Below are 26,102 nucleotides of genomic sequence, written 5' to 3'. Positions count from 1 at the left end.
TGCCACTGTTAGCCAAGGAGATCAGGGAAAAAGGAAAAGAAATTATATCTTCTTTGTAAGTAGCAAAAAAACCCTGGAAATTGAGGGGATGCCCATCAATTGGGAAATGGCTGAATAAGTTGCAGTATATGATTCTGATGGAATACTATTGTCCTGTAAGAAATGATTAGCAAGTTGATTTTGGGAAAACATGAAAAGACCTGTGTGAAATGAAGAGTGAAATGAACAGAATCAAGAAAATGTTGTATTTAGTAACAGCAATATTGTTCAAAGAGTAGATGGGAATGACTATGCTATTCAGAGTTAGACAAATCTTCAAATTAACTACAAAGGACTCATAAAGGCACATGCCATTCACTCAGTTTTGTGTGTGTGTGTGTGTGTGTGTGTGAAATGTTGGATTTCTCTAGCGTAGGGTCGGAAGGTAGAGAGGGAAGCAACTTGAAACTCAAATGTAACCAAAATATTTTTTAAAAGAATCAGAAGAGGAATCACATTATACAGATTTGGATGAGGGATGGAATTAGGTAAGAAGACAAAGAATTTAATTTTGAACACATCAATTTTAAGATGCTTATAAGACAACCAGAGGAATGAATCTAGCAATTGGTGATGTAGAACTTAGGTATAGAAGGGAGATTAAGGCTGAACACATACTCGAATCTTTGGGAGATGATAAAGGGCTGGCATGTATAAATTGCTTTACAAATATTATCCTTGGGGTGGCCAGGTAGCATAGCGAGTTAGAGCACCGGCTCCAGTGTTGAGAAGACCTGGAGATCGAATCCCGGGCTCAGACACTTAGCACCTACCCAGAAACACCTGGCCGTGTAACCTTGAGCAAGTTACTTAACCCCAATTGCTTAGAGGCGGCCAGGTGGCTCAGCGAGTAAGAGCACCAGCTCCAGTGTCGGGATGACCTGGATCAAATCTGGGCTCAGATACTCAGCATCACACCCAGAAATAACGGGCTGTGTAACCTTGAGCAAGTTACTTAACCCCAATTGCTTAAAAAAAAATATTATCCTCACAATAACCTGGGAGGTAGGTGGTGTTATTATCTCAGTTTTATAGATGAACAAACTGAAGCAAACAGAATTAAGTGACTTGACCAGGATCACACCGCCAGTAAATGTTAGATGCTGGAATTGGACTTAGGTCTTCCTGTCTTGGAATATAAGAAAAAGAAAAAAGGTCCAGGAAAGAACCCTAAGGAACATCCTTCCAACTTTCAACAAAGACTGAGAAAAAATGGTCATAGAGGTAGGATGAGAAGCTGTGATAGGTAGGAGCTGTGTCACTGAAACGAAGAGAGGAAAAAAGTGTAGTGTGGTTAATAAATCATATCAAAAAGTGTGGAGAGGTCAAGGAGGATGACTGAAAAATGATTTAATAGTTTTGACAATGAATTTAGAATGTAAGAGGTTGAACGCAGCCTTGGAGAGAGGAGTTTAGGTAAAGGGTGGAATCAGAAGTTAGATCTCAGTGGGTTAAGTGAGTGAGGAATTAGAATCAACAATTCATTTTAGCATAGTATGTATGATAGTTTGAGGGGAGACCATTTGCTATTGGAGATTTGTTTAAGGTCAAATGCCCTATGTTTGTATGCATCAGGAAAGAGCAATGAGAAGGAAAAGATTGGAAATAGAGATGAAAAAAGAGCCATCAACAGGTAGAAATGGAGAGAAAGAGAAAAATAGGGAATGATCTATGAAACAAATTCTCGGGGAGAGACAGAAGGAGGTTGGCTTAAGAGAACAAGTAGAGGAGTTAGTTTAGAAAGGCAAAGGGTCGCCCCTTCCTCAGAGACAAAAGTCAAAGGGAAAAGATGGATCAAGATGGAGGGGAGTTCTGGGATGTGGATTAGAGGAAAAAAGAGAGAACATAGACTATCTAGCCTATATTTTCTCAGTAAAGAAAGGGTTGAAGGAATCTTCTAAAAGACAGCAAGTAGAGGGAGGGATAAGAGAAACCAAGGATAGAAATGAATGGAACAACCCTTGAAGGGAGGAAGAGAGAAAAAAAGGCAGAGACAGAGAGAAAGAACCACAGAAGAATCAAAATGTTACTTTGAGGCAATGCAGACCCAGTTGTGATTAAATAATATAAATTTGTGTGTGAATTCCTCCAGTGTTTTTCAGCTATATTAAGTATAAAAGATGAATGGTAGGGGTGATTCAAGGTTTAAGGGTTATTAGTCATTATTTGTAGTAGGACAAGAGGGCAAGAGAGTCAAGGATTTAAGGACAGTATGTAATTTAACTAGCTCTAACTATAAGGTCAAGTGTGTGAAAGGAGGAAAATTAGGTCAGAGCAGGGGAGATGAACTTGAAGAATGGGAGGAGTGGAGGGACTGAAAGTTTTTTTTCAGGATGAAGAATAGGGAGAGAGGAGAGAGAAAAAGAGAGAGGGGGGATGGAGGAAGGGAGGGAGGGAAAAGAGAGAAAGAAAAAGAGGGGAGCGAGAAAGAGACAAAGACAGAAACAGAGAGACAAGGAGAGACAGAAACACAGAGACATAGAGAAGAGAGACAGGAACAGAGAGACAGAAACATACAGAAAAAGAAACATAGAGAGACACACACAGAAAGAGACAGAGAGAGACAGAGAATGTGACTATTGTACTATTGACCTATACAATTGTAATGGGAATGCAAATTTGGAAGATCTTCCCTGCCCCTAGGCTAAAATGCACCTGAAGCCTGGGGAGGGAGGCTTGTTTTTCAGTAGATACTTCTTGATTGGCCAGTGAGTCAATAAGGTTGTTACATTCTCTGAGCCAGGAGAAGGCTATATAAGCCCTGATGTGTAGCTTTGTTTTGGGACTCACTTTGAGAAGTGTTCTGTGATTTGATCTGAATTCTGGGAAGCCGTTATTGAGAGTCCCCCGGCTTTGAAAAACCCAGATGTGGAAACCCAGATGTTGACTGGGTATGGATGTAATGGTTGGACAGTTTGGAAAGCTGTCTACTTGATCTGTTAATGTCTTGATAATTCTGTCTGTATATTTTGAAGTTTGGGGTGCTGACCTTTTTCCCCTGAACAAGGTAAATGATATATGTCTGACTGATTAAAGTAAGCTTGTTAACCCATTTTGAGTTGCTTTCCTTTAACAAAGCAGATCCAAGAACCTGTATGGGCAGCAAACCCTGAGGACACGCTTGGGGTGCTTGCTGCTACAACAATACATTTTCTTTTTTTTTTTTTAAAGCAATCGGGGTTAGGTAACTTGCTCAAGGTTACACGGCCAGTTATTTCTGCGTGTGGTGGTAAGTATCTGAGCCCGGATTTGATCCAGGTTATCCCGACACTGGAGCCGGTGCTCTTACTCACTGAGTCACCTGGCTGCCCCTAAGCAATTGGAGTTAAGTAACTTGCTCAAGGTTACAAGGCCAGGTGTTTCTGGGTAGGTGCTAAGTGTCTGAGCCCGGGATTCGATCTCCAGGTCTTCTCAACACTGGAGCTGGTGCTCTTACTCACTGTGCTACCTGGCCGCCCCTACAATACATTTTCTTAAAATTAAGTAAAATATTTAAATAGACCTATTTAAAAAAAAAAAGGATGATTGGGATGCTGAGACTTTGTGGCTTGGTTGAGCTTTGAATTCCCTGGAGCAGAAATTGTGAAGCATCTGACATGGACCAGACCCTGTGAACTTCAGTGTGGAGCAGGACCTGCCCAGAGAGCTAGACAAGGAACTGGGAACTGTCTGCCTTTGAACCCAGGTGACAGTCTGGTGAATCCAGGTAGAATCTGGAACCATGGAAGGGGATCCAGGGAATCTGGGAACCTGTCCCAAGTCAAGATGAAAAGACCTCTCCATGGGTACTGAGTAATGATGAAATTGTAGTTTACTAGTGACCTAGGGATGGAGGGTTTCTGTATGATACTTAGTAATTGATTGCTGAATAAGTGACTGATTGAGTTAACTTAGCTGCCCTATGAGTGGAAGGGAGACTTTGACTATTGTACTTTGAGATGATTGTTCTTTGTTCAAAATATTGTGACCACTTTGGTGAAAACTATGTGACCATTTTAATGATAAGCTGTTGTGAATACTATATTGTGATTTTCTGTGATAAGTTGTAGCATTGTGAATGTTGTACCTTGATTTTCTGTGAATGTTTTGCTTTGATTTGTTATGGAATAGAGTATTTACTATACTGTGTAATCAGAATCTTAAAAGCTGTTCACAGTAGCATTGTTCTGGAAAGCTGCTCGGGCATGGCATTACAGCATCATACTCAGTTTTGCTGGGTAGGTGATTCTTGGTATTAATCCTAGCTCCTTTGACTTCTGGAATATCATATTCCAAGCCCTTCAATCCTTTAATGTAGAAGCTCCTAGGTCTTGTGTTATCCTGATTCTGTTTCCACAGTACTCAAATTGTTTTTTCCTGACTGTTTGCAGTATTTTCTCCTTGACCTGGAAACTCTGAAATTTGGCTATAATATTCCTAGGAGTTTTCCTTTTGGGATCTTTTTCAAGAGGTGATAGGTGAATTCTTTCAATTTCTATTTTGCCCTCTGGTTCTAGAATATCAGGGCAATTTTGCTTGAGAATTTCTTGATAGATGTTGTCTAGGTTATTTTTTTGATCATGGCTTTCAGGTAGTCCAATAATTTTTAAATGATCTCTCCTGGATCTATTTTCAAGGTCAGTGGTTTTTCCAATGAGATATTTCACATTGCCTTCTATTTTTTCATTTGTTTGGATCTGTTTAATTGTATCTTGATTTCTCATAACGTCTTTAGCTTCCAGTTGCTCCACTCTAATTTTGAAGGAATTATTCTCTTCAGTGAGTTTTTGAAATTTCTTTTACATCTGGCAAATTCAGCTTTTTAAGGCATTCTTCTCCTCATTGACTTTTTCAGCCTCTTTTGTCATTTCAGTTAATCTATTTTTAAGGTGTTATTTTCTTCAGTGTTTTTTTGGGTCTCCTTTAGCAGGCTGTTGACTTGTTTTTCATGATTTTCTTGCATCATTTTCATTTCTCTTCCCAGTTTTCCCTGCACTTCTCTTGATTTTCAACATCCTTCTTGATCTCCTCCATTGCCTGTAACCAGTTCATATTTTTCTTGGAGGCTTTTGATGCAGGAGTTCTGACTTCACTGTCTTCCTCCCACTCTGTGCCTTGATCCTTTCTGTCCCCAAAAAGGATACTATGGTCTGTTTGTGATTCCTCTGCTTGCTCATGTTGCCAGCTAATTACTTGACTTTTGAGCCTTTTGCCATGGCAGAACTCTGCTTCCAGAATGGAGAGAGCTTTGTCCCAAATTGCTGGGGTTTTTAGAGCTGCTGGAGCTATTAGGAGGGTGCTGTCTCTACAGCCCCCATAAGCTCTGGCTTACTGGCCACATACCCCAGGACCACCACCCAAGACCATGATCTAGGTCCAAGCAGGTTAAAGAAGAGCGATTATCCTCTTGAGGGTGGCTTGGACCCCCTACAATCTGCAGTCCAGGAGCTCCTGAGGCATGTATGTGGTAGCGGCTGTAGCTGCCGTGGCTCTGATCACTTCTCTCCTTCTGGGCAGGCACCAGACCACACTCTTCTGACCCCCCTGTTTCAAAAGAGTTCCCCATTGACCTTTTACTTTCTCTTTGGTGTTTATGGTTTGAGAAGTCTGGAAACTGCCACAGCTGCTAGTGATTCACTCTTCTGAAGTCTGCTCTGGCTGCTGCTGGTCGGGGCTGCCCTGGGGCTGGAACCCTGCAGCTCCTGTGGGACTGTGCTCAGCTCCCAGTGCCCTGTGATAAATAAACCTTTCCTGTTGGCCTGCCAGGCTGTCTTTGGTGGTAGATTTGTTTCTCTCTGTCACTTTTTGGGTTCTGTAGCTTTAAAATTTGTTTTGAGTCATTTTTTTTATAGGTATTGGAAGTGGTTGGAGCTAGAGCCCAAGACAAGTTTGTGCTTCTACTCCACCATTTTGGCTCTGCCCCCCTGGAGAAAAATTTTATAGACATTATCAGCTAAAGGTCTCATATCTAAAATATATAAAGAACTTTGTCAAATCTATAAGACTAGAAGTTGTTCCCCAATTGATAAATGATTAAAGGATATAAACAAGCAGTTTTCCAATGAAAAATAAAAAGAATTTATAGACATAAAAAATGTTCTAAATCATTATTGATTAGAGAAATGCAGAATGAAACAACCTTGAAATATCATTTTACACACATCAGATTGGCTAAAATGATAGAAGGGGAAAGTGACAAATGTTGGAGAGGATATGGATCAGTTGGAACACTAACAGAATTTGAACTGATCCAACGATTTTGGAGAACACTGTGGGATAATGCCCAAAGAGTTATTAAACTACCTATATCCATTGACCCAGGACTACCACTACCAGATCTATTTTCAAAGATCATTAAGGAAAAAGCAAAGGAACCTGTATGTTCCAAAATGTTTACAGCAGCTCTCTTTGTGGTGGCAAAGACCTGGAAATTGCAAATATGGCCATCATTCAGGGAATGGATAAACAAGTTGTGGTGTATAATTGTGATGGAATACTACTGTGCTATGAGAAATGATGAGCTCAATGATGTTAGAAAAAACATGTAAAGACTTGCACAAAAACAAGGAAGAGTGAAATGAGCAGAATGAAAAGAATATTGTGTACATTACCAGCAGGACTTTTTCAAGAATGACTTTGAAAAAAAGGCTATTTTGTCTGTTATAAATACCCAAATTAATTATAAAGGATGTATGAAGAAAGATGCTATCTGTGTCCAGAGAAAGAATTAATAGAAATATGTATAGAATAACATATATATGTATATATGTGTGTGTATACATATATACATACATACACCTACCTATGTAGCCATCTGGGGGGTGGGGAAGGTAAAAAAAAAGAAAAAAAGAAATTTACATGATAATTTTGTTGTATATTTGAAAAGAATAGCAAGTTGTGCATAGTAGATTTGTAGTTCATGTACAATCATCTTTTTTACTATATTATGGAAATGTTTGTTTTATTCCACAAATTAAAAATAAAATTTAAAAAGGATTAAATTAAATTTATTTAAGTTAATGAAATCTTTTTGAATGGTTTTTTTAATGAAATTTTTTTTATCACTTCTACTTTTTTCCCTGAACTGAAAAAAGAGAAAAAGAAAATATGCACAGTCAAGCAAATAACAGATGAAATAAATATGCATAATCAAGCAAATAAAAAATGTAATAAATATGCATAATCAAACAAAAAATAATAAAAATAATAACAGATACACATAATATTCCTGCTTTGGCCATGTCCAAAAAATATGTAGAGTACCCTGCAAATTGAATCCATCACCTCTCTGTCAGAAAGTGGGTAACATGTTTCAATATCAGTCCTCTGAAATTGTGACTATACTGATTGTATTGTCTCTTTTCAAGACTGGAAACAAGAGTGTATCCTGGCACATTCTTGTGGCCCTTGGATTTCTTAATTCAAGGTCTAAAATATGAATCAAGGATCCAGGGGTCTCCAACTTATGGAATTGAGCTATAGGGAAATTCCTGTATAGCCACCAAGGTCATCTGGAGTCTGCACTTTGGTTGCTAAAAGAAGGGTAGATTAAGAAACCATAAAATTCCAAATTCACTTAAACTACTACTCACAAAACATGCCATCAACCTTGACAGACTTCTAAATTTGAATTTATATGCAATAAAAAACAGATAAAGTCTACTTTCCTCTTACTCGGAGGAAAAGAAAAACAAAGACATCCCACAGAGGCAGATGTGCACTCAAATCTGGTTACTTAACTCTACCAGGTTTTAACAATCCAAGGTTAGAATGTTTGTGTGAATGTGGAAGAAAAACAACCTAGGCTTTCATCATAGAAGAATGCTATTAATTTCCATTAAGCCAACATAAGACTGGTAATGTGGCAAGCCATTAGGAAACCATAATTAACATTCAAAGAATTAGAAGGAAATCTATTTATGCTTTGATAAGGGGTAATGCATGCTTGAGACAAATGTCTTTTTTCAGATTCCAGAACAAAATAATGGCTTTTTTTTTATAGGTGCTCATTTTTCTTGCCTTTGAAATCATTCTGTTGGCTCTAATTGACCTCCTCTGCTTTTATTTCCCTTTTGTAAACCATATTCATTAAGATTCAACTGAGTTGTGATGTCATTTTTGCTACACAAATAAGTGGATGCGTTTGGTGATGGAACACCAACTGTGCTTCAAAGAGAAGAGGGTAGCAAGACAATGTTATGTTGTCCCAATATCGATGTTAGACTAAGAAAAAGGTAGACAATCTCCAACCCCAATAATTTATTTGCTTCAATTTGACAAAAAGATGCTGTGGACAAAAAGACAAAAATAACCCTTGACTTCAAGGAGTTTTCCTCCTAAGGAGACATCTAACAAGTATACAAGTAAGAGGGAAACTTTGTGTTGCTAGTCCATGAACTTTGCCATAACCACCCCTTCCAACCTGTCATTGAAACCTCTCATATTTTCCCTCACGTGGTTCAAAGGCAATTTAGTGGATTTATTCTGGGATATTCTCAGAAATTTACAAAATTACAAAATTTATCTTTTATTGGTTCATCCCTGACTCCAGAGTAAATTGACTGGAATCCTCAAGCTCTCTTTATAAAACAAACAACTCCCCTGATAATAGCTACTGGCAGTTTAACCCCAAGATTCTCTATCCTTCAGAGAAATATAGCACAGTAAAAGGAACAGTAGCTCTGGAGACAGCAGACTTGAGTTCAAATCTCATTTCTGATATGACCTATGTGACTTTGGGCAAATCACATTAATTTTCTGGGCCTCAGGTACATTAATCTGTAAAACAAAGAGCTTGGATATGATGACCTCAGAGAAGACTTCCAGCTCCATATCTATTAAAAAAAAATTCTCTGATGCCAATAGCATCAGTATCCAAAATCTCGGTGATCTTAGGTCTCCAAAAAAAAAAGAAAAAAAAAAACCCAAGATCACAAGATAATACAATATAATTACAAGATAGAGAATGCCCAGAACTGAAATGATCAACGAAGATCTCATGTAGGAAATGGTTACCTAAGTTATACTTTCAAAGAAGGTAGGGATTCCACTAGATGATGCCAAGTAGTCCAATCAACTTCCTTGTATCTAGCCACTCATATCAGATCCATGTTCCAAAAAGCTACCAAACTGATTTTCCTAAAGCAGAGATCTGAACTTCTTGCTCAACTGTTCAGAGGCTTCCTGTTGCCCAAGGGATAATATAGAAATTTGTTACTCTTTGATTTAGACAAACTAGATTACCTGCTTTTTCCTTACATGACCTAATGATGGGTGACGCACCTGGATCCCTAAAAGGAAAAGACCATGTCTTTGAAAGCAACCTAGTCCTTGAATTTTCCCATACATTTCAACAACCCAGATCACTGGGATATGCCCAAGGTAATTGACCCACTCTAGCCCTCTTAGCTCACCTAATTAGGTACTTGATCCTTTCACTGAAGCTCTTGGCCCCTCCCAGACAATTTACCACTCCCTAATCCTATCTAGATCCTTGCACTGTCCTTTTAGTATATAAGCATCAGTCTTACACACACCAAGTTGCAGGTTCACTAGGTACCCTGCCCTTTCCTATTGGCATTACCATCAACCTTGTCATTTGACTGGAAGAAGGGTTTGAGTGTGTGAATTCATTCCAGATGGATGCTGCTCTGTACCCTGACATTTCGGGGTTCCCAATAACCCCAATTTGTATCAATTCCATTTACCATTTCTGGGTATTTGTATAGACTGTACCACAGACTAGAAGCTTTTTCCCTATTCTCCTCCTGACTATTCAGAATGCCTAACTTCTTCTAGGTTAACATCAAATGTCACCGTCTGAAAGAGGTCCTTCTTGATATTTCCAGTTATTACTATCCCCCCAATCCCTGAAATGACTTCCCCTCTATTTTGAATGTGTTACATTTTCTTATCTATGTATGTTATTCCTATCTACCCCCTAGTAGAATGGGGGCTCCTTCAGGGAAGAATTTGTTTGTTATCCCCAGTAACCTAGCATAGTGCCAAAAATATAGTAAACTCTTAAAAAAAAAAAAACTTGGTGAATGAAATTGCACTTATTTTTACTTAATTTGTCAATCAGTCAATAAATATTCACTAGGCCCTTATGTACTTTCTATGTTCACAAGCTAAAAATGTGGTACATTGCAGAAATCTACCAAGTTACCTCAACAGAATCCAGATTGGTCTAAAAATTCACGTCGGGAAACAATGTCAATGGAAATGGCTATCACTCAGACTAGATTAGATTTTCACTTAGTTAGCCCATCTATAAGTGCATCTTGTTGCATTTACTGATGGCCTTTATCAATCAGAATCTGGATTAAATAGAAAGAGAAGATTGGGTTGTTGCATTTGGGAAAATGCATGGTATATTCAATGATTCCAAATTATTTACTGCTACAAAAGTCAACATCTTTAATACCAAGATTCTCTCTGTAATACTGTATTTAAATCCTGGGACATGATGATATTAGGAAAATCAACATTAGAAGCAACACCAAAGATAATAGGTGTAAATAGGTTATGGCTAATAAGGAATAATGATTTTCATTTGAGAATTGACATGAAGAAAACAAGGACGTATGTGACTGGAAAAAGAGTGTAGTGAAAAATGAGGGACAACAGATGAACTTCTTTGATGTATCAAAAGACACTAAGAAGGGTCTCCAACATGTTGAGTAAATACTCTATGGAAGAATTAAAGAAAAACATGGACAATTGTACAGAAGGAGAAGGCAGAGCAGTTGAGCTCTGTATTGATGGAGAAAAAAATTCAAATTAATGAGATAACTAATCTAATTATCTAGATATTATGAGCAAAGTATTGTGCTAGGAAACATAGAGAACATAAAGAAATATGTCAGGGGTGGAGCCAAGATGGCAGCGTAGAAGCAGGAAAACTCTGTGAGCTCCCCCCATAACCACCTCAAATACCTATAAAATATGACTCTAAACAAACTTTAGAGCTACAGAACCCACAAAATGACAGGCAAAAACAAATCTCCCACTGAAGGCAGCCCGGCAGGCTGGCAGGAAGGGCCCATCAAAGCATGCTGGGAGCAGAGCCAAGCCCCGCAAGAGCCCATGGTTTTAGCCCCAGGGCAGCCCCGACCAGCAGTGGCTAGAGGGACTTCAGGAGACTGGATCATGAGCAGCTGTGGTGGTTGCCAGAATTATGAACCCATAAATGCCGAAGAAAAAGTGAGAGGTCAGAGTGAAACTCTGTTGGAACTGGGGGAACAAAGGAGCAGGTCTGGCCCCTGCCACCAGGGCAAGAAGTGGCAGAGGTGCCGCGGCTATGCAGCCACCTCCATGCAGCTGCTTCAGAGCACCTGGCCTACAGATTGTAGGGGGACCAAACAACCAGTCTGAGGGGTAATTGCTCTTGCTTTAACCTGCTTGGATCTGGATCACTGTCTCAGGTGGAGGTCCTAGGGTGTGTGACCAGGTGCCAGAGCCAGTGGAGGCTTCAGAGAGGGCACCCAACTAATAGCTCTGGCAGCTGCGAGAACCCCAGCAATTTAGGACAAAGCTCTCCTCTCTAAAAGCAGAGTTCTACTGTGGCAAAAAGCTGAAAAGTCAAGTAATTGAGTGGTAACATGAGTGAGCAAGGGAAGCAAAGCAAGCACAGCAGTGAAACTTTAGATTCCTTTTTTTGGGGACAAAAAGGATCAAAGCATAGAATGGGAAGAAGACAATGAAGTCAGAACTCCTGCACCAAAAGCTTCCAAGAAAAATATGAACTGGTTACAGGCGTTAGAGGAATTCAAGAAGGATTTTGAAAACCAAGTAAGAGAAGTGGAGGAAAAATTGGGAAGAGAAATGAGAATGATGCAAGAAAATCATGAAAAGAGAGTCAACAACCTGACTGAATGGGGTGGCTAGGTGGTGCTGTGAGTCAGGAGGACCTAAGTTCAAATCTGGTCTCAGACACTTAACACAAAAACTAGTTGTGTGACCTTGGGCAAGTCACTTAACTCCAATTGCCCTCCAAAAAGCCAAAAAACCAACCAAACAAACCTAATTGAAGAAAATAACACCTTAAAAAAGAGACTAACTCAAATGGCAAAAGAGGCCCAAAAAGCCAATGAGAAGAAGAAAGCCCTTGCCACAGAGAGAAAGTGTGCTTCCCCAAATGTTGGCACCCTGAAATAAAGCCTTACAACCCTTCACTAGTTATAGCTCTGTTTAGAGATATCCTCGAATGATATTATTTTAAGTGCTGTAGAAGACACAAAACTCTTTAGAAACTTCTTGGTCTATTGGAATGAAATTTTGTTTGTTCACATCTGTAACTCTATGAACTTAAATGAATGAGATGGGCCTGGGTGACTATGTGCCAGGATCTTTATAAAGATTTCTGTCAAAGTAGAAATAAGATTAATTGGTCCTTTACAACTCTTACGTTCTGTGATTCTATGACTGGGCATGTTCATAGTGTGAGTTTTTATGGTCAACCATTCAGTCTACCTGGCTTCATCATTAGATGTTCATGAGTGACCCATCTTGGAGGACTCTTCTATGATACAAATCAAAGAGTATAATACATCCACTCTGAGGTAATTAAAGATAAGGAAAAGGAATGGATCTATGATTTCATTGATATAAGAAACTACTGACTAAGGGACCTACTTCCACCAATGCAGACTGGTACCTTCTCTGTTCTTATAGAGTTGTCTCTAACACTGAGGAGTTAAGTCACTTGTTCAGGGGTAACACAACTATTGCGTGTCAGAGGAGAATTTTCTATCCATTATACCAATTACTTCTCCGTTAAATCTGGAGAGGGGAAGGGAGGGAAATGAGCTATTCTGTAAAAGCTCCTGAAAACACAGCTAAGGTTACTGTATTCTTTCTTCTAAAGTTTGCTATGGTTGGTTTAATCTACTTCTCAAAGAAAATCCTGCTGTCCTTAGCCTCCCTTTTCATTTTCACATTCTCTCTCACTTATTACTTTGCTCCATTATGTTCTGTTCTGTGTTTAGATGAATGGCAAAATGAAGATCATTAGAACCTTGCTTTCCAAACCTTCAATACACATCTTCTATTATTTCTTTACACATACCTAGTCACTAGTAGCTCTTAATGCATGACCTGATAAAACAGAATATTTACTAGTAGAGCTGGGAGAAGGTAGCATCTTTCATAAAATAAATTTCAGACTGTGGTTTTTATAATATGCTCCTGTCTCCATTAAACTGACCTTGATGGTATTCCATAATGGGATAATTTTCATGTCCACACTTTAGGATTAGGTAGAAACTGTTGAACCCAAAGGGGAAGAATGAGATAAAGCTAGGATACAGCCTTCTACTATGGGATACGTTCTTACTCAGCTCCAAGACAAAAGTAGAAAGTCTTTGAGTTACACAAAACATGAACAAGAATTTAGAGAAGTGTTTGTACTAGAAGGAGGTGTCAATAGACTTAACTTACATTCTCATCCTAACTCTGTCACTAATTCACAATGAGACTTTGTTCCACTTTCTTCCAGGTCAACTAGGCTTTCAGAAAGAAATGAAAATAACCTGGCCTCAGACACTTAACACACAAAAACTAGCTGTGTGACCTTGGGCAAGTCACTTAACCCCAATTGCCCTCCAAAAAAAACAAACAAACAGAAAGAAATGCAAAGGCCAATAATACATAAATCAATAGACTTTTATTTTGGTGGTTTTAAAAAAATTTCATCACTTCCCATTGATTCAATTATCATTTCTATGCTGATGATTCTTAAATCTTACCTATACAGCCCTAATCTCTCTGCTGACTTCCAGTGCTCCATCTTCAACTGCTCTTAGGACACCTTAAACTGGATATCTTAAGACATCTCAAACTTAAACCCAACTTATCCAAAATTGAACTTATTATCTTTCTCCCAAACACTTCCCCCACCCCTTAACTTCCCTATTGATGTCAAAGGCAACATCATCCTCCCACTCCCTCAGGCTCACAGCCTAGAAGTTATTCTCAATTCCATAACTCTCTTTCACCACCCCATCCAAGCTATCTCCTGTTAGCTAAGCAAGCTTCTCCTTAGGTAGGTTCCTCCCCCAATGGGTTCTTTGTGACTCAAGATGTATCATAGCTGTGACTGAAATACCTGTGTACCTTTAGACCTGGGAACACAGCTCCTGCCCCAAGGGAAAAGGGGACACATGTGGTTACATAGGCCTATTAGTGAACAAGGAAGATCTTCCTATTTCATTAATATTACACCCTGCCACTCTTCTGATGCAGGTCCCCATCACCTCCCACCTGGATTATTGCAATTGCTTGCTGGTGGGTCTGTCTGCCTCAAGTCTCTCCCCACTCCAACCCACCCTCCATTCAGTCACTAAAGTGATTTTCCTACAACATAGGTCCAATCATGTCACTCCCAAACTTCAATGGCTCCTTATCACTTCCAGGATCAAATTCAAAATCCCTTGATTGGCATTCAAAACCTTTCACAACCTTTCCAGTCTTCTCACATCTTCTTCCCCCTTATGAACTCTCTGATTCTGGCCTATTTGCTGGACTATGAACAAAGTCTTCTAGGCTCCATTTTCTCTCACTGCTCCATTTCTGCCTACTGGCTTCCTTTAAATCCTAACTAAAATCCCATCTTCTGCAGGAAGTCTTTCCCAACCAACTTCTCTTAATTCCCCTGCCTTCTCCCTCTGACTTCCTAGTTATCCTACAGATACCTTGTTTGTATATCATTGCTCGCTTGTTGTCTCCCCTACTAGATTGTGGCTTCTTGAGAGCAGGGTCTATGTTTTCCATCTTTTTTTGTAACCTCAGAATTAAGAATGGTGCCTGGCACATAATAGTGCTTAATAAATGTTTATTAATTGACTCATGTCTTAAACTATATGTCCTATACACATCTTAAACTCAACATATCCAATTAAACTTGATGGGCTGGCTACAGGCTCTGGGAAACCCCTTGAACTCTGACTGAATCTTCCCACTTGATGAGGCATTGCCTGAGGCCATAAACCTTTCATTATAGCTAGGCTCAAATCTGTTGCTCTAAACCTAGCCTAGCCCTCCATTGTCAAGCTACTTTCCTGTCATAATATCTATACCCAAATCTGTTACCCTGAAACAGGCCTAACCTTCCATTGTCTGTCATCTCCAGGGAGCCTTTAGCTATTTGCCAGACTTAATCCCATTCCTGGAGTCTGACTTCAGTTCCTTCAAAGATCCTCCTAAGATTCCTTCTCAAGACCCTCTCCAAACCCCTCCTCTAGACCCCCCCTAGATCCCTCCAACAGTCTCTTTATATAAGATCCATCTTGCCTCCATGAAGGGACTGAGATTAATCTAGTGTTGACTCAGTCTGTGTCAGATTATTCTGGCCTGCTTGTCCAATACAAAGCCTCACAAATATTTAGGCTCCTTAAGAGTCTACCTATGATGGCAAATTATTAATAAACTGTTTTACTTTGAGAGAAGATTTGAGTTGAATTCATTCAGACATTTGATACTTACTAGCTGTGTGACCTTGGACAAATCATTTAACCCCAATTGCCCTGCCTTCCCCCCTCCAAAATAAAACAAAGAGTCAGACATGAATGAAACAACTGAACAGAAACAAAACATGGGAAGATGATGATAGCATCTACCTCCCAGAGCAATTGTGGGGAATCAAATGAGATAATATCTGCAAAATGCTTAGCACATTTCCTGACACATAGTAGGTGCTATATAAATAAAAATTGTTATTATTATTGCCAAGAATTTTATCGGGTTTCAGGGTTTTTGTTTTTGTTGTTTTGAGTAGGAAAAAGAGAGAAAAATTACAACTCAGTCACCAGAAAGTTGATGAGTCCACAAGAGTTGATTCAGTATGTGTTGTGCCACGTTAGGCACTGGGGATACAATAAAAAAGTCAGGAAGAAATCGCCAAATGTCTGGATTGTTCACACAGCAACACTGGAATGAGTTGGTTTTAATCCTAAAATGTGAAGGGGCAGAGATGAGCTCCCTGAGATGCCCAGAGAAGTAGGGGTGAACCTCAGGGCCAATTCTTCTTTGTGGATTAAAGTCAAGGTCACCCTAGAATGGCTTCAACCTCAGAAAGAGGCCTTGATAAGTGTTATGTGATTCCAGATGGTGAATTTGCTGACCCTTATACAGCAGGAGGAAGATAAGGAGCCCCTTTTCAGATTTTAGTGGAATATTCTTTGCTTTTCAAAGGATGCAAAACTGAGTGGGTTCATTTGTATTCAGGGAGGCTGTGAAGCTTTGAGTAGCTTGTTTGCATATGAAAAGAGAAGCTTATTTACATGTGAAAATACCAGGAAAGTAGCTTTTCTGCCAGTAGAAACAAGGACTTTGCCTCTAAGATAATGATTGTCTCTAGTCAAGTCAACAAGCATTTATTAAGCACCTTCTGTATGCCAGGCACTGTGCTACATGGTGGGAATACAAAATTTTTAAAACGGCAAAATTTAAAAAATTAACATTAACTAAAATTAAGATTAAAGGCAATTAAAAAAAAAAGTCAAAACCCAGTCCTGCCTCTCAAGGAGTTCACAGTCTAATCAAGACATAGAAGACAACCTACAAACCACTATGTTTGTAGGATAGATTGAAGAAAATAGACAGAGGGAAGACACTAGAATTAAGAACAGGAAAAGTTTCTTGCAGAAAGCAGGATTTTAGCTGTGATCTGAAAGAAGTCAGAGAAACCAAGAACCTCTTCCCCTTTTCCCCAGCCACTTTTTTCCCAGGATCAATAAATGGGATTATAGAGCAGCATCAGCAAAGACTAGGAATCATAGGAATTTAGTTCTATTTAGCTGTAAATAGTTCTATGAGGGGTCTTAGAGACCAAGACACTTAGTCCTAGAGACTTATTCAATCCTCTAAAAAGGAGAACCCTAAATGAATTTTTAAAATTTTGTTTGTTCTTCCAATCTTGACAAATGCTAACAAGAAGGAAAGATTTCCATCCTGAGAGAACAGATAAAGAAGTTCACACATGAGACCAGGAATGTCCATTATATAGAACGTATTTTTAAAAAGTATATAGTATGTAAAACACATTAATCCATCCCGCTCATCAATAATTTTCTCTGAACCTCATTAGTTTCTTCTATGAACTTTTTTAGTGCTCTTATCATTCTTTTTTCCCCAGCTCCACTTTCATTTCCCCCTTTGTTCCTAATCTCTCCTCCCCTCAATGAAATAAAACTAACTTGTAATCAATAAGCATAGTCAAGCAAAATAAATTTACTCATTAACCATGTCCAAAAAATGTCTCCTTCATCTTTAGGCTATTACCACCTTGTCTAAAGGCATATTTTATCTTCAGTCCTCTGCATTCATGATTGGTCATTGCATTAAACAGAGTTTTAGTCTTTTAAAGGTGTTTTTTGATGTTGTTAGTAATTTATGGTAATTTTGCACATTATTCTTAGTTCTGCTCACTCCACTCTGCATTAGTTTCTTTTTTTTTCTTTTTAAGCAATTGGGGTTAAGTAACTTGCTCAAGGTTACATGGCCAGTTATTTTGTGTGGGTGCCAAGTATCTGAGGCTGGAACTGATCCCAGGTCTCCCAATGGCGGGGCCAGCACTCTTACTCACTGTGCCACCTGGCCACCCCGCTGCATTAGTTTCAACAAGTCATTCTAGGTTTTTCTGAATCTGTCTCTCATTATTTCTTATGGCAAAATAATATTCCATCACATTCATATAACACAATTAGTTTAGCCATTCCTTAATTTATGGGTATAACTTAAGTGATGAGAGATGGACCCTGAATTCTCCCAACCCAGCAACTCCCTGGCATCTCACCTGAAGCATCTGGCCCATCCCAGCCTACCTAGATACTCAATGATCCTTTTAACTGCCCTTAATTCCTTTCACAGTCTGTACCTGGACCACTCCAGGCTATCTACAACTCCTTAAGCCCATCTAGACCTTTTCTCTGTTGCCCCTGGACCACCCTGGCAATAACTCCTTAATCCCATCCAGATCTTCCACAGTCTTTTCTTGTGTATAATTACTTGCACAGATTCACTTAGAATATAGCTGGCTTCTATTGGCTGAACAAATAAACCTCACTAATTTCACTGAAAGTAGACTTGAGTGGTTGAATTCTTTCAAGGCAGACCCCCTGTGCCCCTGCATTTGGGGGTTGCCAGCACCCCAAACTACAGAAGGCATTCCTTCCAGTTCTTTGCTATAACAAAAATTATTGTCATTATTATTTGCGTATGTGTATACTTTGACCCTTTTAACAATGTGAGATATAAGCCTTGTAATGGTATTTCTAAGTCAAAGGGTATGAACAGAGTAGAGAATTTTTTGTTAGCATTCCAAATTGTTTTTTAGAATGGCCGGGCAAACTCACAAGTACACCAACAATGCATTTATATTCTTCTTCTCTTAGATCCCCTACAAAAACTGTCATCTTCCTTTTTTTAATCTTTGTCAATCTGAGGGATATGATAGAACCTCAGAGTTATTTTAATTTGCAAATTTCTTATTATTAGTGATTCAAAATATTTCTTAAAAATATGATTGTTGATAGCTTGCCTTTCTTATTTTGAGAACAGCCTTTATATATTCTTTGACCATTTATCCAAAGGTGAATGAGAACCTTTGGGTAAAAAAAAAAGTGGGAAACCATGAATGCCAGAACTGTTTGTTGCTTATTGGGAAAATAGCCATTGCCAGGTTATGAACTGACCTACAGAGATGAAGATTTGGAAAGTGTACTAGGTAGTCACCAGAAGTTAGAGGGAAGTGTCTCATCAAGGACACCCAGACATGTCCCAGAAAGAGTTATTGAAAAGAAAGGTTAAGTGGACTTTCAGACAATCGACTGCCTGAAAGAAAGAATACAGAACAATTCCTCCAGACCAACTCCAAAGGGAAAAAATCCTAATAGATCCAAAAAAAAAAAAAAGATCAAGAAATCGATGGAGAAAACCAGGAGAATATTATACATAGCAAAATCAGCATTGTAATAATGATCCACAGTGAAAGACTTAGCCACTCTGATAAATACAATGAGCTAAGATAATTCCAAAAGACTCACTTTGAAAAGTGCAATCAGCAATGAACTGTGAGCTTAGATTGAAGCATACTTTTTTCTTTTTTTTTTTGTTTTTGTAACATGTCTAATATGGAAATATGTTTCGAGTGACTTCACATATATAACTGATATGAGCTTACCTTCTCAATGGGTAGGGGAGGTACAGGAAGGAAAAAGGGATTTGGGGACTCAAAAAATGTTTAAAGGATGATAAAAATAAGTTAATTTTTAAAATTAAAAAAATTAATCAGAAACTAGAATAAATTGACTTTTTTTTTATTCCATGTTAGCCAGAAGCCATAATAAGGCAATAAGAAAGGGGACTGCCAGCAAAGTCAGTTAGTGCAGGCAAGCAAACTGATAATCTCCTATTGTGACCAGAGATCAGTCAAAGATGTGTTTACTCTGCAGGGCTCTGTATTGGGAGTCAGCAAAAGGGAAAATCCCAAGTTTGTTCCTCACAAGGGGAAGCTTAGAAATCATCAGTATAACAATAATCAGAGAGGGCATAATAGTGCTGAGACTGAAAAACCTAAGGGCTCCAAGGTACCTACTACTCTGCCCCAAGACATTGCGGAAGGCTCTGAAGATCTAGCACTCTAAAATCCAAAGATTCAGGGAGCCTTTATGCTGGCAGGTGGAGGTAAACAAAGGAACCCACCAAGGATGAAACCAGATAGGACCTTCCAAAGATGTTCAAAAATCCAACCTAGGAGAAAATCATGCCATAGCAATAGCAAGAAGTGACACAGAAAAAAATTTATTTTCTAAAAGGGTTACATAAATGCCTAGAAGAAATGAAACAAAATATAAAATAAAATTAAAATAAAAGCCCTGCAGGAAAGAATTGAAAGATAATAAATAGCTTAGGGGGAAAAAAAAGTGGTAAACCTTACCCAGGTAACAATATTTCTGAAAATTAGAATAGGACAAACAAAAATCAATGACTTCATGAGACAGAAAGAAATATCAGAATAAATCTAAAGACTTTAAAATGTAAGATATTTATCTGATATAAAGAACTGACCTGGGGAAAAGATCAAGGACAGATTATTCAAGAATAATTGGACTCCCTGAAAATCAAGATTTAAAAAAACAATCCTATACACTACATTATAAGAATGATAATAACCATGAGCTATTAGAATGAGGAGGCAAGTTAAGATAGAAAGCATCCATTAATAATCTCCTAAAAGAAACTGCCAAAAGAAAAATCCCAGAAAAGCTTTAGCAAACTCTAGAGTTTCCAGGTCAAGAAAAAACACAGCAGGCTTATAGAAAGAAGAGTTCAAGTGGCAAAGAAGCTCATTCAGGGTCACACAAGACCTAATAGCTTCTACTAGAAATGAGAGGAGAGCTTAGAATATGATATTCTGAAAGAAACTGTGCAGAGTCAGAAAATAATGTGTTGTATGTACATCACCACTGTGAGACAGGCTTTTACTAGCTGACATTTAAGTTACCGCAAATTCCTCTGTACTCCAGTCCATCTTCCACTCAGCTTTGAAAGTAACCTTCCTGAAGCATAGGTTTCATTGTGGCACTCCCTTACTCAAGAACAAAACAAACAAATCAAATTCCCTATTACTGCTGAGATAAAATATAAAATCCCCTATTTGGTTTTTTTAAAGACTTTCATGATCTTGGCCCTTTCTACATTTCCAGTCTTTTTATACTTTACTCTTTTCCACATATTTTACCATCAAGACACTTAATGTTTCTCTCACATCAAACTCCATTTCCTGACTGTGCATTTTCACTGGTTGTATTCCATTCCTGGAATTCTCTGCCTCTAGGCTTCCCTGGCTTCTCTTCAAGTATCAGTTTAATTCCTATCTTCTTCAGGAAGCCTTTATCAGTAACCATCAATGCTGGAGTCTCCCCTGTTATTTTCTCCTATTTACTTTGCATACTGTCTTCCCCATATAGCAAGAAATCCCTGAGGACAGGGACTATTTTTGCATTTATTTGTAGCACTATCACTGGAGCCCAGCACAAAGTAAGCACTTAAGTATTTGTTGACTTGACTGAAAGATAATCATGTCCTGAGAAGTCAGAATATAGACACACCCTCAAGATATATTGTTTCCTGTGAGAAGCAAGCCCAGCTGAGCAGCTCATCCAACACAAATCCCATTCCCACTGGGGAGCTTTAAGAATATTCTATGAAGAGAAAATGAACATTGAGATCCCATAACTGTGAAGTGACTTGAGTTCATGTATTCTCTACATGTATGTCTCAATACTACCGCACTTTAAGTTTGAGCCTTCTCTTTCTCACAGAATCGGTGTTTATTCATGGAAGAATGTACCCCCATTAAGGAGAGGGAAGAGATCTTTTGTAGTTTTTTCTTTTTTTACCATGTCATCTGAGTAAATACCTTTGTTAAGATGTATTAGCTGGGTGATTTTTAATGGGAAACACACCAGTCGGGGCTCTTGAACCATATAGGTTCAGAAATACAGTCCCACCATAGATAAATTTGGGGTTGGTATCCATCCTTTGGGAGCCCAAATGATGAGTTCAAGTGCAAGGAGTTTACAATCTAGCCAGCAGAAAACCAGCATTTCAGGATAAGCAGGAGCAAGAAGATAATTAAATGGTATTCTTTTGGAAAGGCTGACCTAGGATTCAGCATATGCAGCTTTATTAAATTTTACATTGCTACCCCTAGACAATGTTAGGGATATCTCTGTTTCATCATCTTCACCATCGGGGCATATCAACTTCAAATAGTGATTTTTTTTTAATTTAGAGATTGAGAAATAGTAATAGTACTAGTAGCAATAGCTAGCATTTATATATATATATATATACATGTATATATATATATATATATATACATATATATATATATTATAGGTGACATGCCAGGTGCTGTGCTAAGCACTTTACAAACATTATCTCACAACAATTCTGAGAGCAAGAAGTTATTATTCCCATTTTACAGATGATAAAACTGAAACAAACAAACATTAAGTGACTTGCCCCAAATCACACACTTAGTGTCTAAGGCCAGATTTAAAGTCGGGTCTTAATAATAACAGGACCAAACACTTTTATTCACTGTGCCCTACAACCTTCAGGCATCACAAGTGTGGCATCAAACCAGAATCCAGTCAGTGTCTGCTCTTTACATCTGATCTTATGATTGAGGAACATGTTCCAAAAGGTTAGCACAAATAGTTGGCGCAGGTGAATACAAGAGTGGTTTGCAAGGTGCTGACACAGGGGTCAAGACAGCATGTTTGACAAAAGAGGAAACACACAAGAAACTTCACTCTTGGTCACTGTCTGCAATATTCTATAGGCAATACAACCCACCTCATACTTAGAGAAAGTTACTTCACCCTTTTTGGGCCTCAACTTCCATATCTATAAAAGTAAGCCATTGGGCTAGATGTTTCCTAAGCTTGAAGATTCTAAGATCCTGTGAATGATCATAGATCTGCAAATCATGGACTGAAAGATAATCATGTTCTGAGGAGTCAGAATATAGACACACCTTCAAGATATATTGTTTCCTGTGAGAAGCAAGCCCAGCTGAGCAGCTCATCCAACACAAATCCCATTCCCACTGGGGAGCTTTAAGAATATTCTATGAAGAGAAAATGAACACTGAGATCCCATAATTGTGAAGTGACTTGAGTTCACGTATTCCCTACATGTATGTCTCAATACTATTGCACTTTAAATTTGAGCCGTAAGGAACAGTATTCCTTGAGAAGCTAATAAAAGTTAATCAAATACTGAATTTGGAGATTACATATACAATCACATAAGTTCTCTTCTTGTTGATGTTATTAACAATTTTTATTTCCACTTTGGCATTCTATATACAATCAACTTTCTAGAGCAGAGATAAAATCTAATCCTAAATCTAAAGAAATAATGAAAATGAGAAGATACATCATGCATGTGAAACATCTTTAACTTGATCTGTTAAAATAAGTTGTTGATTCTGTTGGCTTTGAAAGCTAGAAAATGAATAAAATCACCCACCAAATAGATCTTAACAAAGGTATTTACTGCTATATATTTTTAGATCACCTTCATCATTACTTCTTAGAGCACAATAATATTCTGTCAAAATAATATCCAATGACTTCTTCAGCTATTACCCAATTGATGAGCATCCCTTTAATTTCCAATTTTTTAGCACCACAAAAATAGCTGGATAGGTATTTTTGCACATAGAGGTCCCTTTTCTCATTCTTTTATTTCTTTGGGGTATAGACCTAATAATGATATTGCAGGATCAAAGGGTATGCACAGTTTTACAAATCTTTGGATAGAGTTCCAAATTGTTCTCCAGAAGGATGAACCAGTCCACAATTCCATCAATAGTTTGTTAGTATACCTATTTTCTCTCACCTGCTCCAGCATTTATTATTACTGATATGTATGAGATGTTATGTCAGAGTTATTTCAATTTGCATTTTTGTAATTAGTGATTTAAGGCATTTTATATGATAATATAAAGCTTTGATTTCTTCATATCCTTTGACCATTTATCAATTGGACTTTTATTTCAATCATATTAATTGGTTTTTGTTTTTATAAATTTGACTCAGTTACCTATATATTTGAGAAAGGGGGCCTTTATTAGAGAAATGTGCCCTTAAAACTTTTTTAATATTACTTGTCTATGGTACCTTTTAGCCAAATGTATTTGCCCTCATTTTCTCTTAATTAGGTCTATTTTTTCTTTTGCTTTGTCTGAGATCATTATTGCTACACCTGCCTTTTTTTTTTACCTCAGTTGAAGCATAATTGATTCTGCTCCAGCCTTTTATTTTAATACTATGTGTCTTTTTGTTTCAAGTGTGTCTCTTATAAATGACATATTGTTGGATTCTGCTTTCTAATCCATTCTGCTATCCTCTAACATTTTATGGGTGAGTGCATCCCATTCACATTGACATTTCCCTCCATCCTACTTTCTTCTGTTTATCCTCCTCTCTCTCTTTTTTATCCTGTTCCTTCTCAAAAATCTGTTCTGCTTCTGAGTTCTACCTCCCTTAATTCACCTTCCCTTTTGTTACCCACCCCCCCCCATATCCCTTATGCCCAACCCCTTCTATGTCCCCTATGTCCCCATTGAGTAAGATGGATTTCTATACCTGAGTGTATGTGTGTTTGTGGGTGTACAATACATATGTATGTGTATATCTGTATATCTGTATATATGTATGTGTATATATATATATATACATATACACATTTCTTGTTTTATTTTCTAGGTCAGTTGTGGTTTTCTAAAATTCCCAATGAGATTGTTTCACATTTTCTTCTCTTTTTTTTTATACTTTTGATCTTGTTTAATTCTTTTTTGTTTTTGGATGTCTCATGGAGTCATTAGTTTCCATTTGTGCAATTCTAATTTTTTTTTTGAGAGGAGAGGGAAAGGGAATTGGGGTTAAGTGACTTGCCTAAGGTCACACAGCTACTTAAGTGTTGAGTGTTTGAGGCTGGATTTGAACTCAGGTCCCCCTGACTTCAGGGCCGGTGCTCTAGTCTAGCATCACTTAGCTGTCCCCAAGTCTAATTTTTAAGGAATTCTTTTCTTCAGTGAATTTTTGTGACTCTTTTACTCTTAGACCAATTCTGTTTTTTAAGGTGTTATTTTCTTCAGGATTTTTGTGCCTCTTTTACCAAACTGCTCATTATCTTTTCATAATTTTCTTGCATACTCTGATTTCTTTCCCCAATTTTTCCTCTATTACTCATCTCTTTCTTTAACTCTTCTAAGAATTATTGTTGTTCTTGGGTCCAATTAGTATTTTTCTTTGAGGCTTTTTCACACTGTTGTTTTCTTCTGAGTTTATGTCTTAGTCTTCCCTGCCACTGTAATAACTTTTTTATGGTCAAGTTCTTTTGTTGCTGTGGTGGTGGTGGTTTGAGCAATTTTCCAGCCTATTTCTTGACTTTGAACCTTATGTTAAAATTGAGCTCTACTCACATGGAGGTGGGGATGCATTATCCCGACCTCCAGGCTTTTCCATGCTGCCATTTTCAGAGCTAGTTTTGGGGGTCTACAAGTTTTTGTTTCTTCCAAGATGGTGTGATTTGGGGAGGGGTGTGGTCACTGCTCTCCTGGTCTCTATTCTGATGTTTACCCAAGAAGGATCCCTGCTCCTCTGCAGCAGCAAATGCAAGCATTCCCCTTTGTTCTGGAACTCTGAACAGATGCCCTGCTTTCTTGTGGCTGCAATTACTAGTGCTCCTCACTACCCTGTAATTGTGATCAGGACCCCTTCTCGCTTGTGATTGACCACAAGTGCTCCTCTCCACCCTAGCACTGTGACCCAAAATTTCTTACAGGCAAGAGAATTGCCAATCAGTACTAGCTACATCTAGTGCCTGCACAGTATCTCCTGTAACCTCTTTGACCAGTTGTCCAACCCCTGTACTGGCCCTAGGTTTACAGCTCCCAAAGCTGCTGTTTCTGCCACCACCACTGTCACAGATGCCTCCAAGGTCCATTGCCGTGATATGTACTCCTGGCCAGTTCCCACCTTGGTATCACTCACCTCTATCCTGCTGACCTCCTAAGTTGTCTTAGACTGGAAAAAATGTCTCACTCTGACTTTTCGTTGGTTCTGTCACTACAAAATTTTATTTGAGGAGTTATTTTAAAATTGTTTGGAGGGGAATGTTTGGAGAGTTCAGCAGGGTTGCTACCTGTACGCCACCATCTTGGCTCCCTTAATGTCCACATAAGTTCTTAAGGATCAGCTGGGATCAGATTTTCTAGGGACAACTTTCTGCTACTGATTTATTTTCCTAATTCTTACCCCTTTTTACTGCTTTATTCTGCAAGCCATTTTAAAAGTTTAATAACAAAATCATTCATCAAGGATAAACAGCATTTCTTCCTAAGGGTCCTTTCTCTTTTACAAGCCATAAAAATCAACCACCATAATGTTATAGACCTCTCCATCTGTCGGCGCTGTAATACTAGAAGCAGCAGTCAGGGGCTTTGCCATCCCCATGTGCTGAACTGCTACAAATGGTCAACTGGAATCAGGGAGGACAGTTCT

Source organism: Petaurus breviceps, unplaced genomic scaffold, assembly GCF_028583685.1.
Source record: "Petaurus breviceps papuanus isolate PSGF00001 unplaced genomic scaffold, PetGlider_PUasm1.0 154, whole genome shotgun sequence".
NCBI classification, from domain to species: Eukaryota; Metazoa; Chordata; class Mammalia; order Diprotodontia; family Petauridae; genus Petaurus; species Petaurus breviceps.
This window is presented reverse-complemented; position numbering follows the sequence as displayed.